Consider the following 11,809-nt stretch of genomic DNA (forward strand, 5'->3'; position numbering starts at 1 on the left):
TTCTAAGCAGCCACTAATATTTCTTTAAGTAAGTTTAAAAATGAAGATGAATCAGCCCAACTTCTCAGCTCCTGTGAGCTGGCACCGGCCCAGCACAGTTCTTGGGCTTCTTCCCCCTGTGTGTCATCACCCTTTTCGCCCAGGGGGTGGTTTTCTATCCCCTGGGAGTGCAAAGAGCTGAAATCATTGCTGTGTGATGACCTCTGGTGCCACCAGTATCTCCTGGCCCATGGATGGGCTGTGGATTCACAAGGACAAGGGTTTCTCAGGCTCCTGTTCAAGTCCTGCACGAGCTTTTACATCCACCTAAAACCCTGCTCCTGTCCTTGGCTGCCAAAAAAAATCCTTGAGGAAATATCCCTTCACCAAATCCTGCTTAAACCAAAGAGAGGTATTTTCACCATAATAATAATGATAATGCTTTATAGAATGCATTTTATTAACAAATAGTCAGTCACTGACCACCAAGGTCTCGTCTGGAGTATGAGAGGCACCCACAAATTTGTCCTCAGAAAAGTCTTTGTTTTCCCTCCTCTTCCCTCTGTAAATCCTGTTGGTACAGACCCATCCTACTTTAATCAGATGCAATTTGTTCCCCAGGTAGAATATGGAAAAGTGATCTTAAGAGGTTCGTGTCCTAAGGGGAGCAAAACATTCCCTGGGAGAGGTCTATGCCACCCACTAATCCTACCTGGAGCTTTGGGTGGTTGTGTTGGATCTGAACATTTAGATATTTAAAATTAATTACAATTTAACTGGAATAAAAGTCCTGTTCCCAATTTCACACCTCCATGGGGAGGACAGTAAGAATTTCTTATCTCATAAAAATATTATGAGTATAATGTGTTATTAAATGTCCAGATACTCTATTTAATGGAACTTTGCATTTGTATAAAAAGGGAGAAATTATGTTACTGGTATTTCTTTCTGTAGGAAGGGATTTTAGGATGAAGTAAAAATTAAACAACCAAGAAGTTAAATTATTCATATCAAAATAATTATTAACTTATTGAAATACTGTGCTATGGTAATAAATCACTGACAAATCTGGATATTTATGTGGCAGTGTTAGGATTAAGGTCTGAACAGTCCGGTAGTGATTTAATTGCTGAAGATTTTTCATCTTCAAAAATTTTGCGTTGAAAAAGTCGGAAAATTTGAAACCAAAATCCTCAATCCGATTTTTTAATGATTTTTTGGTAGCTGAAAAAGATGTGACTCCTTGAAACCAACAAACAAAACCTTTTCAAACAAAAACCTTTTCAAAATTGTTTTCATTTTAAGAAAAAACCCACATTGTTCATCTTGAGAAAACTCCTTTTTGAAGCAGAGAGAAGCTTTCTGAAAATAATACCAATTTAGAAGAAAATACTTTTTTTTCCCCAAGCCTTTATATTTATAGAAATAGAGCAATTTTTTTTCTTTTTATTAGAAAAAATGTCTTAACTTTTATGTGCTTCGATTTGTGTCAATTTTGTCTGTAGGGGGAAAAAAAAGAATCTTTAATCTTTCTGGTATTATGGAAAAAAAACCCCACTCAGGCACATGAAGGTTTTGTTTTCTGGACTCAAAAAATTTTTTCTACCTGTATCAGTTTTTTTCTAAAAGAAGTTACAGTAATTGATTATTTTAGGAAAAGAATAAAGAATTTATCCCTGGAAGTGTTCAAGGCCAGGTTGGACGGGGCTTGGAGCAACCCGGGCTAGTGGAAGGTGTCCCTGCCCATGGCAGGGGATGGAACTGGATGATCTTTAAGGTCCCTTCCAACCCAAACCATTCTGGGATTCTCTGATCCTAAGGATTAATAAAGGAATGAAGTACTGAAGAGAAGAAGAACTCAAGTATTGGTGGCAAAGGGCCTAAAATTAATAAACTGGGTTTCCATTGCCAGAAATGTGGGTGTAACCAACAGGAGCTTGTGAATGAATAATCCTTTTGAACCAGTATCAAAGACTTTGCTCACTTTTTTATTATATCATTAGAAATATAAACTATGACTGAGTTCATAATCTTTGTTGCTGCCACTTTGTCATTATTAAAAGTGATAGTTCTGGACAAATGGAAGGGTGAGAATAGGAGAACGTGGAGAAAATAGCAGCTACTTTGCTTTTCCAGTGATATGTGGCACTAAAACTGAAAGTTCTACTTTGTGCATCCAATTTAACAAACTAACAGTAAAATTGAATGACTAATGATGAAAAGAACAGCAAAAAAGTCCAAATGTGTGTCTTTAGTTGGCCCTGTAGTATTCAGCTGTGTATGGGCAGGTCCTTGACTGCTGGGACTGGTTAACACCAGGAGTAAGATGTTTTTTCTGAAGTTAGACTCTTTAACACATCCTTTTTTTTTTTTTTTCTTTTATCCTCAGGGAAATGTCACCACAATATCAGGAGAACGGTCTCAATGACCCAATTTATATATTTACTTTTTTTTTTAGCTTTTGTGCCACAGCTATGGTCCTGAAAAACATAATGGTCCTTGAAGGAGGGCACACAAACAGGTTTTCATCTGTTTATTTGTGCGTGAAACAAAATGTGCACGGGGGCTGAGAGCCTGTGTTGCATAGGACAGGTATGGCAGGATAATATTCATGGATAAAGGAGCATTTCTGGCAATGTCACGGGCTTAGGATGCTCAAATTAGCCTTGCAAAGACAAAGCCTGTGCTGTGCACACCTGCAGCTGTGGGTAAACGAGAGAAGAAGGAGCATTGTTAAGCTGTTAAAGCCTTGGATTTCTGTCTCACCTTCATTATTGGCTGATTTGCAGTACCTATAATTAATGTGCTTGCAGTGGGTGGCTCTCTTTACATTCACCTGCTTCTTTTCACAGCTTAATCAGGGCACAAGAAAAACTTCAAATTAGGATTCTCTGCAACGTGTTTTCCAAGTTTCCTGGTGCCGTGGAGAGAGCCCAAACAGCCCCCTGTTTGGAGGCATTGGAGATTTACAGATGTTTGATCCTGAAGCCTTCCAGATGAAAAGCTGGTTCTGTTTTTGGGCTGGTTTACAATTCTTAACTTTGCAGCACCTTGTAACAAGTAAAGAAAAGTGGAATATTCAGGAAAGTCCCAAACTGTGAAGCTCTGCTCAGCTCTGAGCTGTGAGGATCATCCCAGTAAGTTTTGTACCTATCAAACTGATTCACAGAATCATTAAGGTTGGAAAAGTCCTTCCAAGATCATTGGCTCCAACCTTTGACTGGCGGAACCTCTGTGGAAAGGTTGGCCCTGGGGAAGATCTGGGCAATACCTGAGAAATACAATAACCAGCAGCACTTGAGAGGTCACATAAAGGTATTTTCACCTTCTGCTGACCTTTTAGACACAGCTTGTGTGGCACGAGAGACAGACAGTACCATTGCTGGGCACTGGCACAGCTCTGGGTAGAGCAGATTCCCAATGGACCTCAGGAAATACCATAGAATCGTAAAATAGAATCACAGAATGGTTTGAGTTGGAAGGGATCTTAAATACCCTCTTTTCCCACCCTCCTGCCATGGGCAGGGACACCTTCCACTAGCCCAGGTTGCTCCAAGCACTGTCCAACCTGGCTTTGGACATTTCCAGGGATCCAGGGGCAGCCACAGCTTCTCTGGGTAACCTGTGCCAGGGCCTCCCCACCCTCACAGGGAACAATTCCTTCTGTATATTCAGAAAGTGCAAGATCAGCCCTTGAGTTTCCATAGGTTCAGGTGAGTGTAATTTAAAGCAGAATTTACCTACAATATTTTTCCAAAATTAGATAACATTTCAGTCCTGGTTTGAGAGCGAAAGTTGATCTCTGTGATTTCTACAGCTCAGAAATCCGATGAGACTCTTGGCTGTGCTATTTTCCCTGTGGAGAGAGAGCATTTCATCCTGCAGTGGTTGATATCTCACAGACTTCCATACACAATTGCACCCTGATAGTAAATCTGCATCTTGCTTAGTGCTCCTGGTTGGGTTTAGTGAGGCAGTGAGAGAATGCAGACATGAGTCTCTGAACCTGGTGAAAAATTGCCCTGGATGGAGACATTGTGCTCATATTTAGCAGTGGATGAGATACATCCACATTTACAGTGGATCAATTGGTTTGGATTACCTGGAGCTGCTCCTCAGTAGCTTTAATGGAGTGAAGACCAGATATTATTTTATCTAGACAGAGCTTTTAGAATTTATTGTAACAGAAGCATCAAAACAAATTTACTGTAGTGTTTTACCTTAAGTGCTGCCTTAGCAACAACGAGGAGGAGGGATTCTGCAAAGAACCTGTAAACCCTGGTGCCCAGCCCTTGCTGGAGCTCCTTCCCTCATTGCCAGTAGTCTCAGCATCCTCAGCAGAAGCAACCTCAGCCCACTGTCGTGTTTATTGTGGCACTACATATTTCACATTAAGTGTTATTTACTGTAACTCTGCCCATGAACGAGGAGCAGCGTTACTGGGAGCCGTCCTTTGCATTCCTGATGTCAAACCCGGATGCAGATCACATTTACGACTCAAAACACATGCCATGGAGATTCATAAATTATACAAGGAACAGCACAAAGTAATGAGAGACGTGTCATCTTCGCTTTCTGGCTGCAGAGGCAGCAGTGTGGCATGGAAGATTTATTTACTATTCCAGCCACTGGCTTGCTTGCAGTCAATAGCTCATCACTTTGAGGCTGCAAATAGGAATAAAGATGTTTTGCAAGAAGGGAAACAATATCACAGCAGAGCAGCTTGGCCAAGCTGGGGTGGGTTATTTGAATTTTGGAGATCTCAGTCTACACCAGCCAGCCAGAAAAACCCTGTGGTTTTTCCATGTCTCCCTCTCCTTATCTATGAGACAGTGCTAACACCTATTTTTAAAGCACAAATCAGTGCATGGAAAGCATAATGTGAAAGCTGGGAATTAGTCAGGCTTTTTCTAAAGGGGACACACTGGTCTCCAAGAGCCGGGGACAGAAATGGAGAGCAGGGAGGAGAAACCCAAGCAGGGCACTGAGGCCATGGTGGAAATGTCCACCAGTAAAGATGGTGAGAAAGAGGATGGGGGTTTCTATTCAAACCATGTGCTGCCAGCTGGAGGGAGAAAATAAACAGGGAAGAATACCTTGGATCTGATTTTTAGCCTGGTTTTTTAGGTGCCTGCATTGTGTTCAGGCACAACGGAAAATCCTTGATCTCCAGCCTGAAACTGAAACGAGGTGAAAATTCCCTCCCACCTTGGGTGCAATTAGAACAGTGCTAACACCTATTTCAAAGCACAAATCATTGCATGGAAAGCATAATGTGAAAGCTGGGAATTAATCAGATTTTTTTCTGAAGGGGACACACTGGTCTCCAAGAGCCAGATACAGAAAAACTGTGGGACCAGAAATGGGGAGCAGGGAAGAAAAACTCAAGCAGGGACTGATGACACCAAGGCCTTGGTGGCTCTTCAGAAATGCTGGGAAATATCCACAAGTAAAGATGGTGAGGAAGAAGATCAGGGTTGCTGTTCAAACCAGCGTGCTGCCAGCTGGAGGGAGAAACCAAGCAGGGGAGAATGGTTTGGATCTAACTTTTTAACCTGTTTTGAGGTGCCTGCATTGCGTTCAGGTGCAATGAAAAATCCCTGTTCTCCAGCCTAAAATGAAATCACGGTGAAAATTCCCTCCCAGCTCGGGTACAATTGGCATTTGGGCTGCTATCCCTGCATTAGCTCTCCTACCTTTTTCCACCCTGGGGGATAAATCTGTGCAGCAGCGTGTCCTTTGGGTGCCAAAGAGCAGGGCTGGGCTGGCACAGGCACCTGCAGTGCCAAGGCAGGGGGACAGGGCTGGCAGGGATCAGCAGCACTGCACACAGGGATCTGCACCATGGCCTGGAGGCGCTGCCACAAAGGATCTGCTTCGTCCCAGTGTCGTGGGAGCCGCGTGTTCGTCTTGGCCAGAGCAAACAAATTACATCCCTCTCAGTCAAGGCAGATCCATGTCTGCAGGGAATCCTGACAGAACTGCATGCAACATGCATGTTTGGAGGCTAAACTTAGTCCTCAGTTACTGGGGATGTCAGCTAGCATCATCAGTAAACACTGAGTGGAATTAGGCTGGAAGGGATTATGGATAATGTGGGTTATTTTGAATATTTTCCGAGCAAATCCAAACTGAAAAATCGCAGAATCGTCCTTAACGAGAGGAACAAAAATGTAAACCATTGCTTGTTTTTAGGTTTATTTAAGAAACAATAAACCCTTAATGGGAGGGTTATGAGCAGAATATAATTCTTCCCATTGCTTTTCCAGGGCACAGCTCCTCACGTGGTTTTGTGTGGGCACATCCCTGTGGACACACAGAGCCCAGCAAAGCTGTGGCTGCTGCAGAGCCATTCAGAGAAACACGATGCAAGAAGGATCCTTTCAACGAAATAAGTTTCTTCACAGCCACTAAAGCGGGTTTGCAACACTCAGAAAAAAGCCCTGAAATGATTTCCTGGTGGACTCGCTTCCCGTTTTATCACGTCGTGCCAGATTGTGCACGTTGCTGATGAAAAGTGAAAGGCTCACAAAAGTTATGCAGGCAAAAAAAAAAAAAAAATCAAAAATTCAGAGCTGCCTTTTAAAAGCTTGCAGTCAGCCCTAAAAGTCAGGTTTCAGTTGGGTTTGTCCCTTTTGTAACAGTATTTAGTATTATTCGGTAGAATTTCCCAGCTGCAGGGTTGGAAAAATCTCAGCAGAGGACGTGGATTTGTGTGGGATCAGAAATTCCAGTGAGGGAATGATAAGGACTGATGCTGCATCAATCACGAAGGTTATATTTTAGCAGCTAGAATAGAAAAATATGCTGTGATTCAAGGCATGTATTTAACAGAAAAATGCATAATCATACACAAAATAGGGAAGAAAAAAAAAACTTTAGTTCAGGCAAAATTCCCATATTTGTTAATTCTTTTATCTGAGTTTAAGTTATAATCTGCGGAACTTGATTGACTCAAAATTCCAGAATATTAATGCTTTCAAGAAAATAATATTAATGTAAAATCTATAGAGTCCTTTTTGTAGTGTTTAGATGCTCAATAACTGTGTACAAGTTGTTGGCTGGCCCACGTTTGTGCATTATTAATAAAAGTAGTAGCTCTGCATCTTCCTGGTTCTAATTATTTCTCTAAATATCTCCAGGAAACAGAAGCATAAACCAGCAAGCATTTAAAAACCCTGGGTAAGCATCTTTTGGAGAATATGCCTATAAAATGAGTCATGCTTGTGTTTACAGTTTTAACTTGTTTTTCAAATCATAAAAATAAGCACAAGATTATAAAATGGCCAAATCAAGGCCGTTACAGTGAGGTCACAGTTGTGAGTCAGGATTTGCTCCATCTTTGCCAGTTTATTGTTTGATAACTCTTGTTTAGTGATGGACTTTTGAAACTAAATTGGAAAACCACGTAGAGATCACATGGTATTTTGGGAAAAGGAACCACACACAAACCTTAAACCATTTCAGCAGCAGTTTTTAATCAAATAACAAGTTAGTCACCTCTCTAATTCACTCATTTTATATGTGAGTGACGTAAAAAAGCACCTTGTAATCTCATTTATATATACATGACTGTTATTATATATAAACCATACTTATTACAATAATTTTTCAAATGTTCTCAGGACTTCAGAACATCTCTGGGTCTTGAGCTCTTCTCCAGAAAGATCAAAATCTGTTAAAAATATCATCTGGTTCATGGTAACCACAGAGAGACAAATTCTGCTCATTGGCTTCTGATAAGATTTGTCATTGTTTTATGAATTCCCTGACTAATTTTGCCTAACTGAAATAAAAAACTATATAGGACTGATTATGTCCTATATTATTGCCTTCAGGATCACACTGTGGACTCTCTATTTTCCTTGAAGAGAATTCCTTACATAGTTTCACCACCAAAAGTAGTTAAATAATCAAATAATTGTTAAATGTCATAATAAGAAAGTAAAACCAACTTATTTTCTTTTTTAAGCCAGATCAATTTTTCAATTCCTGAAACATTTCTCTACTCTGGATCACATCTTTTACAACATAATTGTGATACAGTCAATGGAAAGTCGATAACAGTGATTCCATTTTCATTTACAGCACCATAATGAGCTGAATCACTTTGATGTTAGTTTTCAGAAAATGTGACTTTGATGCAGAGCACTGAACTGTCAGGAGAAAATTCCCAGTGTACAGGCTTGGATAATGAACAGGCATTTTTTACATCACTACATTTACAACCTTGTATTGTTGCTTAACGTTTTTCCTCCAAAATAAACATATGTTCAAGTGTAAGCCAGAAACAGAGATGAGTTAGAAGGAAATCTAACCCCCCACTTGAAAACCATGCTGAGGAAACACCCCAAAACCTCCCCTTTTCATGCAAGATAAACATGCATAGAACATGACAGAAAAAAACCCTCAGATTTTTAATTAAAAGGTGATTTTAACACACACTCAGAACGTGACAGGGCTCCAGCCTTGAAATTGGGCATGTGGGTTTCAGTGCAGTTGTTGGAAGTATCTTGGGTTTAATTATATGTTTAAAGAGCATATTCTGTATTTAAGTACCAACAGTCATTTACTTGAGAACTCTCTGAATTTTGTGTAAGTGCCACACAAGCACAAAAGTGAATGTAAATGAGACTTTAAAGCACAAACATCAAATATTTCATTCAGGGAAACACTCCTGTTGTGGAGAATTTGGGCAAGTACAGATGGATTGAGCCAGGGGTCTCTGTGAGGCTTTTTCAGCTGCAGGGACAGTTTTTGGGGTCCACAAAAACACACAAAGAAGCACCGAGCCCAAAATTTCTACATTTCCCAGGTCACAACTTCAAACTGAAGAAGAACCTGGACAGGGAACTGTAAAATGTCAAGACAGGCAGTGAAATTCTCCAAAAATGGAATCTCCAGTGCCTCAGTCAGGGTTGGCTGTGTAGGGAGGACACACAGCTGAGGTCCTTCTGACTTTGAACAACAACTGACTGATTTTCCAAGACTGAAGTGGCAAAACATTTCAGTATATTTCTTCTTTTTCCTTTTTAATCAGAAGATGAAATATAGATTTTTTTTGAAGAGAAAGCAAGAACTTAATCCTTTTTGATCTGAAACTATTTTTTTTACTGATATAAGACCCGACTCTTTGCACTTTATCAATTATTTTATTATTTCTGGCAGGGGAAGCATCCCTAATAGGTATCCAAGAGTGGTGGTAATTAAAGGAGTCGATCTCCAGCACTGTTATCTACTAAACCACATATTATTTTCAGAGCACTATGAGCATATACCTGAAAAATGGAACCAGCTCATCATTTAGAGCAAGAGCTGACCAAGCAGGGACTTATTAAATCAACAGAAATAACTCTCAGACCCGAGGCAATAGTCTGTGCTTATCTGTTTGCATCTGCTGATTTCCCTTATTTTCAAATGCTTAAAAAGCTAACTGAGGAGCAGACTTGATGTTCCTCCAAGCCTCTGAGCAAAGCTGAGTTACTCATCCTGCTTCCAACAGCAGCTCCTCCAGGGGAAGAGCCGGGATCTGGTTGCAAACCACACGCACAGGCAGCAGGGTGAGAAACTCTTCCTTCTCCAGGAACTGCTGTGATGCCACAAGAGCTTCTGGTGCAGCCAGAAGATGTAGCTCCTGTGTGTTGTGACAACAACCATCCTTGAGGAGGTTCTGTCATATTCCACAACCACCACTCCTCATCGAGGAGCAGAGACCCAATGTAAAGAGATTGGGTTTAACAGCAGAAAGGCAGGTGCAGACCTCCAGGATAACAGTCCCATCCCACCCTACGTGGATGATCAGGACTGCTTAGGTCAGACCATGAAAACTTCAAGAGGAAAGTGAAATAATAATTTCAAATATCTGCAGGATTTTTTATTTTTCAGTGTTATTTGTTCTTTAAACCAGTCTGAGCCTTCCTGCTGCTTCATGTCTTTCAGATCAACCAGCAGCAAAGATATGGGGCTGTGAACTCCAAACTGTCCACTTGCTGCTTCCAGGGAACAATGATGGGAGAAAACAATTGAAGTTCATTTCTTTTATTGACAGGAATAACCTAAACAAAGCATCTGTGGCCACATAGAGCTGGATTTAGTGTGGGTAAAAAAAGCAAACCCCACAAAGAGATTAGGACTGCACAAACTGAAACTATCATGGAATCATAGAATGGTTGGAAGGAACCTTAAAGCCCATCTCATCCCACCCCCCTGCCTTGGGCAGGGACACCTTCCACTAGCCCAGGTTGCTCCAAGCCCCATCCAACCTGGCCTTGGACACTTCCAGGGATGAGGCAGCCACAGTTTCTCTGGCAACCTGTGCCAGGGCCTCCCCACCCTCACAGGGAAGGATTTCTTCCTAAAATTATGAGTTGAGCCAAGGGAACACCCATAAAAAAGCAGTGAAGATGGAAGTTGCTGAGGAAAAGGTTTGTTGCTGCCTCCTGGGTGTCATGTCACATGAGGAATACAAGTTTTATCCCATGATCCCAGTCACTCTCCAGCTCAACTGCTGGTACATGAAAGGTAAATTAAATTAATTTAAATTAATCAGGCACACTCTCTTTCCTCTCTGACAGTGTATCTAACCAGCTTTGACTTTCACTCCTGGGGAAGGATTTATTTTAGAAAATTAGAAAAAAGCATCTGTGTTAGTCTTCAGACAGGAAAAATTACATGTTAAGAACCAACATTTCATTGTCTAAAAATAATTTGCAATTGCATAATGCTTTCCAGTTTCACAGAAATATTCATGTTAATTAGGCTTGTTAACACTTTTTTTTGGAATTTAAACTTAGTTTAGGATTGGTCAAAAAGTTGTTCTTTGTCTATGTGACTATTTGGTCCTGATCAACTTCCTTCTGTCAAAGTTCCTACAGTGTCCTCATCATTTGGAGGCAGGTGATGCCTTTTGGGAGTGATCTCACAGGCTGAAGGTGGAAACAACACCTGAATTGTCTCTGCATTTCCAAACCAGCCTTCCCAAGGCAGGGCTCAGGCAGCTGGTCCCTGTGCTGTGCTCCCTGTCACATGCAGATGCCAAACCTCAGCCTGCTGGGCTGCTGGAAAACAGCAAAGATGAATTCATTTTTTCTTTGCTTCATTAAAGTATCTTTTGGACAAATAACTGAATATTCAGATGTTTTAAGATGTTTCTCGTTTCCCTTTGAGTTGATTTGGTTGTGCAGTTCCCCCCAGCAGCCACAGCACTTTGGAAGGGATTCTGTCAAGACAGGCTACAAACCCTTTTCTTCCAGGGGCCACTCACCCTGTGGGGTTTCAGCTGAGCAAACCAGCAGTAAATTCCATGTGCTGATTTTGCCTCGCCCCGAGGAAGCCAATTTTTCACTTGCTCCCTTTACAGTGAAAGGAAGAAAGGGATGAGAAAGCAGAAACTCAGGAGAAAGAATAGATCCATCAATGCCACCGGTTCAGGGCCAGGTCACTCCGGTCCAGAGCACGAGCTGAGCCTGCTGGTGTGACACCACACAGTGGGGCTGCTCCCTGGGGTTAGGAAAAACATCTCCTGTGAAGGCTGTCAGCCAGCTGGAGGCTCCAACACGAGCAGTGAGAGCTGAAGGGATGAGAAATGTCTGAATCCTCACCTGGAGCAAAGAGCAAATCTGAAGACAAGGCTGAGCCCTCCTTGTGTGAGGGGCAGGGACGGCGACAGGCAGGAGGTTTGTGACATCTGTCACTTAGTCCAGAGTCACAGCAGGATGTTTCTGACACTGCAGAGAATAAGCTGTAGCAATAAAGCCACAGAAAGCAGTGACAGCAGCTCTGGAAATCAAGCAGCTTCCTGCAGTATCAGGGCACCATGGACAAGTGGCAG

The sequence above is a fragment of the Lepidothrix coronata genome, unplaced genomic scaffold (assembly GCF_001604755.1).
Source record: "Lepidothrix coronata isolate B3197 unplaced genomic scaffold, Lepidothrix_coronata-1.0 Scaffold218, whole genome shotgun sequence".
NCBI classification, from domain to species: Eukaryota; Metazoa; Chordata; class Aves; order Passeriformes; family Pipridae; genus Lepidothrix; species Lepidothrix coronata.